The sequence below is a fragment of the Lepisosteus oculatus genome, chromosome 14, assembly GCF_040954835.1.
Source record: "Lepisosteus oculatus isolate fLepOcu1 chromosome 14, fLepOcu1.hap2, whole genome shotgun sequence".
Taxonomy (NCBI): Eukaryota; Metazoa; Chordata; class Actinopteri; order Semionotiformes; family Lepisosteidae; genus Lepisosteus; species Lepisosteus oculatus.
Genome location: NC_090709.1, coordinates 59671411 through 59680647, shown reverse-complemented (window position 1 = coordinate 59680647; position 9237 = coordinate 59671411).

Sequence of the window (9237 nt, the reverse complement as noted above, 5' to 3'; positions counted from 1 at the left end):
CGAGGTTGGGATATTAGGGCCAAACGACAGTGCTTTACGCAGAGAGTGGAGGGGGCGGGATGTCAGGGCCTGACAACACTACTTAACGCAGAGAGTGGAGGGGTGGGTAATAGGGCCATATGACAGTGCTTTAGGCAGAGAGTGGCAGGGGTAGGATGTCAGGGCCTGACCATACTGCTTTACACAGAGAGTGGCGGAGGTGGGATGTCAGGGCCTGACCATACTGCTTTCCGCAGAGAGTGGCGGGGGTGGGATGTCAAGGCTTGACGACACTGCTTTATGTAGAGAGTGTCGGGGTGGGATGTCAGGGCCATACAACACATCTTTACATAGAGAGTGGCAGGGGTGCGATGTCAGGGCTTGACGACACTACTTTATGCAGAGAGTGGAGGGGGTGGGATGTCAGGGCCTGACAACACTGCTTAACGCAGAGAGTGGAGGGGTGAGTGTCAGGGCCATATGACAGTGCTTTAGGCAGAGAGTGGCGTGGCTGGGATGCTAGGGCCTGACCATACTGCTTTACGCAGAGAGTGGCGGGGCTGGGATGTCAGGGCCTGACGAGGCTGCTTTACGCAGAGATTGGCGGGGTTTGGATGTCAGGGCCATACGACTGTGCTTTACGCAGAGAGTGGTGGGTGTGGGATGTCAGGGCCTGAGGAGACTGCTTTATGCAGAGATAGGAGGGGGTGGGTGTCAGGGCCATACGACACTTCTTTATGCAGAGTGTGGAGGGATGGGTGTCAGGGCCATACGACCCTTCTTTAAACAGAGAGTGGCAGGGGTGGGATGTCAGGACCATACGACAGTGCTTTACGCAGATAGTGGAAGGGGTGGGATGTCAGGGCTTGACGACACTGCTTTATGCAGAGAGTGGAAGGTTGTGTGTCAGGGCCATACGACAGGGGTTAACGCAGAGAGTGGGGAGGGTGGGATCTCAGGGCCATACGACAATTCTTTACGCAGGGAGTGGAGGAATTGGTGTCAGGCCCATTCGACATTGCTTAGCGCAGTAAGTGGCGAGGCTGGGATGTCAGGGCCATACGACAGTGCTTTACGAAGACAGTGGAGGGGGAGGGATGTCAGGGCGTGACAACACTGCTTAACGCAGAGAGTGGAGAGGTGGGTGTCAGGGCCATAAGACACTTCTTTACGCAGAGAGTGGCAGGGGTGCGATGTCAGGGCCTGACAACACTGCTTAACGCAGAGAGTGGAGGGGTGGGTCTATAGGCCATACGACACATCCTTAGGCAGAGAGTGGCGGGGGTGGGATGTCAGGGTGTGATCATACTGCTTTACGCAGAGAGTGGAGGGGGCGGGATGTCAGGGCCTGACAACACTACTTAACGCAGAGAGTGGAGGGGTGGGTAATAGGGCCATATGACAGTGCTTTAGGCAGAGAGTGGCAGGGGTAGGATGTCAGGGCCTGACCATACTGCTTTACACAGAGAGTGGCGGAGGTGGGATGTCAGGGCCTGACCATACTGCTTTACGCAGAGAGTGGCGGGGGTGGGATGTCAAGGCTTGACGACACTGCTTTATGTAGAGAGTGTCGGGGTGGGATGTCAGGGCCATACAACACATCTTTACGTAGAGAGTGGCAGGGGTGCGATGTCAAGGCCTGACAACAGTGCTTAACGCAGAGAGTGGGGGGGTGGAACACAGGGCCATACGACATTGCTTTATGCAGAGAGTGGAGAGGTGGCCATACGTCAAGGCCATACGACACTTCTTTATGCAGAGAGTGGCAGGGGTGGGATGTCAGGGCCTGACGATACTGCTATATGCAGAGAGTGGCAGGGGTTGGATGTCAGGGCCTGACAACACTGCTTAACACAGAGAGTGGAGGGGTGAGTGTCAGGGCCATATGACAGTGGTTTAGGCAGAGAGTGGCGTGGCTGGGATGTTAGGGCCTGACCATACTGCTTTACGCAGAGATTGGCGGCGGTGGGATGTCAGAGCTTGACGAAACTGCTTCATACAGAGAGTGGCGGGGGTGGGATGTCAGGGCTTGAGGAAACTGCTTTATGCAGAGAGTGGCAGGGGTGGGATGTCAGGGTCATACGACACTTCTTTATGCAGAGTGTGGAGGGATGGTTGTCAGGGCCATACGACTCTTCTTTAAACAGAGAGTGGCAGGCGTAGGATGTCAGGGCCTGACGATACTGCTTTACGCATATAGTGGCGGGGGTGGGATGTCAGGGCTTGACGACACTACTTTATGCAGAGAGTGGAGGGGGTGGGATGTCAGGGCCTGACAACACTGCTTAACGCAGAGAGTGGAGGGGTGAGTGTCAGGGCCATATGACAGTGTTTTAGGCAGAGAGTGGCGTGGCTGGGATGCTAGGGCTGACCATACTGCTTTACGCAGAGAGTGGCGGGGCTGGGATGTCAGGGCCTGACGAGGCTGCTTTACGCAGAGATTGGCGGGGTTTGGATGTCAGGGCCATATGACTGTGCTTTACGCAGAGAGTGGTGGGTGTGGGATGTCAGGGCCTGAGGAGACTGCTTTATGCAGAGATAGGAGGGGTGGGTGTCGGGGCCATACGACACTTATTTATGCAGAGTGTGGAGGGATGGGTGTCAGGGCCATACGACACTTCTTTAAAGAGAGAGTGGCAGGGGTGGGATGTCAGGACCATACGACAGTGCTTTACGCAGATAGTGGAAGGGGTGGGATGTCAGGGCTTGACGACACTGCTTTATGCAGAGAGTGGAGGGGTGGGTTTCAGGGCCATACGACACTTCTTTACGCAGAGAGTGGCAGGCGTAGGATGTCAGGGCTTGACGACACTGATTTATGCAGAGAGTGGCGGGGGTGGGATGTCAGGGCCATACGACACTTCTTTACGCAGAGAGTGGCAGGGGTGCGATGTCAGGGCCTGACAACACTGCTTAACTCAGAGAGTGGAGGGGTGGGTCTCAAAGCCATACGATACATCCTTAGGCAGAGAGTGGTGGGGATGGGATGTCAGGGCGTGATCATACTGCTTCACGCAGATAGTGGCGGGGGTGGGTGTCAGGGCCATCCGACAATTCTTTACGCAGAGAGTGGAGGGATTGGTGTCAGGCTCATACGACAGTGCTTAACGCAGTGAGTGGCGAGGTTGGGATATTAGGGCCATACAACAGTGCTTTACGCAGAGAGTGGAGGGGGCGGATTGTCAGGGCCTGACAACACTACTTAACGCAGAGAGTGGAGGGGTGGGTATCAGGGCCATATGTCAGTGCTTTAGGCAGAGAGTGGCAGGGGTAGGATGTCAGGGCCTGACCATACTGCTTTACGCAGAGAGTGGCGGGGGTGGGATGTCAAGGCTTGACGACACTGCTTTATGCATAGAGTGGAGGGGTGGTTGTCAGAGTCATAAGATACTGCTTAATGCAGAGAGTGGTGGGGGAGGGATGTCAGGGCCATACAACACTTCTTTACGCAGAGAGTGGCAGGGGTGCGATGTCAGGGCCTGACAACAGTGCTTAACGCAGAGAGTGGATGGGTGGGACTCAGGGCCATACGACACTTCTTTATGCAGAGAGTGGCAGGGGTTGGATGTCAGAGCCTGAAAGCACTGCTTAACTCAGAGAGTGGAGGGGTGGGTATCAGGGCTATACGACACTTCTTTACGCAGAGAGTGGCAGGGGTGGGATGTCAGGGCCTGACGGTACTGCTTTACGCAGTTAGTGGCGGGGGTGGGATGTCAGGGCTTGACGATACTGCTTTACGCAGTTAGTGGCGGGGGTGGGATGTCAGGGCCATACGACAGGGGTTAACGCAGAGAGTGACCGGGGTGGAATGTCAGGGCATGAAGACACTACTTTATGCAGAAAGTGGAGGGTTGGGTGTCAGGGCCATACGATAATTCTTTACGCAGAGAGTGGCAGGGGAAGGATGTCAGGGCCTGACAATACTGCTTTACGCAGAGATTGGCGGGGGTTGGATGTCAGGGCGATACGACAGTGCTTTACACAGAAACTGGCGGGGCTGTGAAGTCAGGGCCTGATGAGAATGCTTTTTGCAGAGAGTGTATGGGTGGGTGTCAGGGCCATACCACACTTCTTTACGTAGACAATGGCAGGGGTAGGATGTCAGGGCTTGACAACATTGCTTTATGCAGAGAGTGGAAGGTTGGGTGTCAGGGCCATAGGACAGGGGTTAACGCAGAGAGTGGCGAGGGTGGGATCTCAGGGCCAAACGACAATTCTTTACGCAGAGAGTGGCGAGGGTGGGATGTCAGGGCTTGACGACACTGATTTATGCAAAGAGTGGCGGGTGTGGGATGTCAGGGCCATACGACACTTCTTTACGCAGGAAGTGGCAGAGGTGAGATTTCAGGGCATGACAACACTGCTTAACGCAGAGAGTGGAGGGGTGGGTTTCAGGGTCATACGACACTTTTTTAGGCAGAGAGTGGCGGGGTGGGTTATCAGGGACTGACGATACTTCTTCACGCAGATAGTGGCGGAGGTGGGATGTCAGAGCCTGAAGAGACTGCTTTATGCAGAGTGTGGAAGGGTGGGTGTCAGGGACATATGACATGGGTTAACACAGAGAGTGGAGGGGGTGGGATGTCAGGGCCTGACGGTACTGCTTTATGGTGATAGTGGCGGGGGTGGGATATCAGTTCTTGACGACACTGCTTTATGCAGAGAGTGGAGGGGTGGGTATCAGGGCAATACGACAGGGGTTAACGCAGAGAGTGACGGGGTTAGGGTGACAGGGCATGAAAACACTACTTTACGCAGAGAGTGGAGGGGTGGGTGTCAGGGCCATACGACATGGGTTAACGCAGAGAGTGGAGGGGGTGGGATGTCAGTACCCTACGACAGTGCTTAACGCAGAGAGTGGCATGGGTGGGATGTCAGGGCTTGACGATACTGCTTTACGCTGATAGTGGCGGGGTTGGGATGTCAGGGCTTGACGACACTGCTTTATGCAGAGAGTGGAGGGGTGGGTGTCAGGGCCATACGACAGGGGTTAATGCAGAGAGTGACGGGGGTGGGATGACAGGGCATGACCATACTGCTTTACGCAGAGAGTGGCGGGGGTGGGATGTCAGGGCCTGACGAGACTGTTTAATACAGAGAGTGGACCGGTGTATGTCAGGGCTATACGAAACTTATTTATTCAGAGAGTGGCGGTGGTGGGATGTCAGGGCCTGAAGATTCTGCTTTACGCAGAGAGTGGCGGGGGTGGGATGTCAGGGCCTGACGAGACTGTTTAATGCAGAGAGTGGAGCGGTGGATGTCAGGGCTATACGAAACTTTTTTATTTAGAGAGTGGCGGTGGTGGGATGTCAGGGCCTGAAGATACTGCTTTACGCAGAGATTGGTGGGGGTTGGATGTCAAGTCCTGACGATAGTGCTTTACGCAGAGAGTGCCAGGTGTTGGATGTCAGGGCGTGACGATAGTGCTTTATGCAGAGAGTGGCGGGGGTGGGATGTCAAGGCCTGATAAGACTGCTTTATGCAGAGAGTGGAGGGCTGGGTGTCAGGGCCATATGACACTTCTTTACGTAGACTGTGGCGGGGGTGGGATGTCAGGGCTTGACGACACTGCTTAACGCAGACAGTGGAGGAGTGGGTTTCAGGGCTGAAGAAAGATGTGAAGACGGGGGTTTAAATTTAATCCTTTCTGTATGAGGTTTAGACTTCTAAATTACAAGCTGGGGTTTATGGCAGGAAAGGGGGTTAACTGATAAGGATTCCAGATGCGAGCTAGGAACCGCACAGGGTGTAATCTTAAACTGACCATTAGGACAGGACCTCTTAAACTGGCCAAATACCATGAACCCCCCTTTTTTTCCATCAGACCGAGTGACTTCAGAAACGGAGAAGAAGATACTATATAACTCAAAAGTTTGTATCGGTACGGGGAACAATACTTCGGTTTTGTTATTTCTTGCGGGAAACAAGACTTCGGCTTTATTGTTCCTTGTGTAGCGGCGAGGCTTATTAATAAGAAAGAATTAAGTGTTCTGAGCCTTCCAAAATGAGGCCCCATTTCTCTGTTCATCTCTGTGGTGCAGCCACAGAGAAACCATTCATGCAAGATGTTTTCTTTTGATAAGGACAGCTCCAAAAGGGGGATGCACTTAGCTAAGCCTGTCTAGGGAGTGCCAGTTGGACATCTGGACTGCATTACTAAGTGTCAGGAGTAAGCGACTCATATCTCACCTTGATCAACCAATCAAGGACTGGTAGGGCCGAGTAACCCACGTGGGACTCTGATGCCCATGGAACTTTCAGCCAATCAATGAGCTGAAGTTCCTCCAGGTAAAAACAGGCAACACAGAGAGCCTGAGTGATTCAGATTCAGATTCAGATTCAGACTGAGATTCAGATTCAACAATTCTAAAGGGAATTCAAAGGAGAATCCCAAGGGCAGGACATTCTCGCAGCGCGCCTCCTGACCATCCTGAGACTCAGCCCGGACAACCACAGAACGGCCAGTGTGTCCGAGCGCCAGAACTTTCCTTTGTTCTAAGAGTCTAGAGTGGAGGTTGCCAGAGAGTAACCAGCAGCAGGCCTCGTGAACAGGTCGGAACTGTGGACAGCTGAATCACTATTCAGAACTAGCTCTTCATCGTAAACGAACTGGTCCTCTTCCTGACTTGCTGGGACCCACAGTCATCTTTTCTCCTGTGCACAAACTGTGCTAGTTAAACAACACCAACTAGCCGGTCAGTGAGCATCAGCAGCGCACCGTCGCAAGCCGCACAGCACAGCCTGGCACCGAGCCAGAGAGCGCGGATTGGACAGCAACAGCCTGCAACTGTTTCTTTGTGCCCGCAGGAGATCTGAATCCCCAAAGATTGGATGAGTATTCAACTTCAATGCATTACAGCTCGAGAACTCAGTTGTTATCCCAACCAGTTGATATCAATTTAATTCCTAAGAGTTATGTACTGGTTTGAGTATCTAATGTAGAAGCTGTAACCAAGTTCACTTTACGAAACGGTCTTAATGAATGATATACTGAACGTATGTCCTCTTGATATGTGTAACACTTTGTAACTGATTGAATATATATCTTTTGTATTCTGATAACCCTCTCGATAAGATCTGTTAGTTTTACATGCATATTCCATGTATTAATAAATGTATCCTCGTGTATTAGTACCTGTGTGTGCGCGTTGTTTGAGTTATGTCGCATGGTTGGATTCTAAAGCCATCAAAAGAATCAACTTTGTGATTTACTGCTACAATTAATAATTGTCTCAGTAAATGCCCAAACCCTACAGAACTGTTGCCTTCAGAGAGCCACTATGATTACATATTTGGCGTCCCTGAACCGGTTTTCTCTACAACAGAGAGCCTGAGAGAGTAAGATTCAGTGAGATTCAGAAGGGATTCAGTGGAGAATTCTGTGGACTTTTCTAAAGGGAATTCAAAGGAGAATTCCAGGGCAGGACGGCCCAGGAGCAGAAGGCTCCCAAGGGCAGGACATTCTCGCAGCGCACCTTCTGACCATCCTGAGACTCAGCCCGGACAACCACGGAACAGCCAGTGTGTCTGAGTGCCAAAACTTTCCTTTGTTCTAAGAGTCTAGAGTGGAGGTTGCCAGAGAGTAACTAGAGAATCCACCCGAGGTTAGCACCAGCAGCAAGCCTCATCAACAGGTCAGAACTGTAGAATGCTGAATCACTATTCAGAACTAGCTCTTCATCAGGAACGAACCGGTCCTCTTCCCGACTTGCTGGGACCCACAGTCATCTTTTCTCCTGTGCACAAACTTTGCTAGTTAAAGCCAACACTAACTAGCCGGTCAGTGAGCATCTGCAGCGCACAGTCGCAAGCTGCACATCACAGCCTGGCACCGAGCCAGAGAGCGCGGATTGGACAGCAACAGCCTGCAACTGTTTCTTTGTGCCCGCAGGAGATCTGAATCCCCAGAGATTGGATGAGTATTCAACTTCAATGCATTACAGCTCGAGAATTCAATTGTTATCCAAACCAGTTGATATCAATTTAATTCCTAAGAGTTATGTACTTGTTTTGAGTATCTAATGTAGAAGTTGTAACCAAGATCACTTTACGAAACGGTCTAAATGAATGATATACTGAACGTATGTCCTCTTGATATGTGTAACACTTTGTAACTGACTGAATATATACCTTTTGTATTCTGATAACCCTCTCGGTAAGATCTGTTAGTTTTATATGCATATTCTATGTATTAATAAATGTATCCTCGTGTATTAGTACCTGTGTGTGTGCGTTGTTTGAGTTATGTCAAATGGTTGGATTCTAAACCCATTAAAAGAATCAACTTTGTGATTTACTGCTTCAATTAATAATTGTCTCAGTAAATGCCCAAACCCTACAGAACTGTTGCCTTCAGAGAGCCACTATGATTACATATTTGGCGTCCCTGAGCCGGTTTTCTTACAGATGTCAGGGCCATACGACAGTGCTTTACGCAGAGAGTGGTGGGGGTGAGATGTCAGGGCCTGATGAGACTGCTTTATGCAGAGAGTGGAGGGGTGGGTGTTAGGGCCATACAACAATTCTTTACGGAGAGAGTGGTGAGGGTGGGATGTCAGGGCCTGACGATACTGCTTTATGCAGAAAGTGGAATGGTGGGTGTCAGGGCCATGCGAAAATTCTTTACGCAGAAAGTGGAGGGATTGGTGTCAGAGCCATACGACACTGCTTTACGCAGTGAGTGGCGGGGGAGGGATGTCAGGGTCATAAGACACTGCTTTACACAGATAGTGGCAGGGGTAGGATGTCAGAGCTTGACGACACTGCTTTATGCAGAAAGTGGTGGAGTTGAGATGTCAGGGCCATAAGACACTGCTTTATGCAGAGAGTGGAGGGATTGGTGTCAGGGCCATACAACACTTCTTTACGCAGAGAGTGGCGGGGGTGGGATGTCAGGGCCTGACAACACTGCTTAACGCAGAGAGTGGAGGGGTGGGTGTCAGGGCCATACGACACTTCTTTAGGCAGAGAGTGACAGGGGTGGGATATCAGGGACTGACGAAACTGCTTTACGCAGAGAGTGGAGGGGTTCGATATTAGGGCCATTCGACAGTGCTTTACGGAGAGAGTGGTGGGGGTGGGATATCAGGGCCTGATGAGACTGCTTTATGCAGAGAGTGGAGGGGTGGGTGTCAGGGCCATGCGACAAATCTTTACGCAAAGAGTAGAGAGATTGGTGTCAAGGCCATATGACAGTGCTTTACGCAGTGAGTACAGGGGGATGGATGTCAGGTCCATAAGAAAGTGCTTTACGCAGAG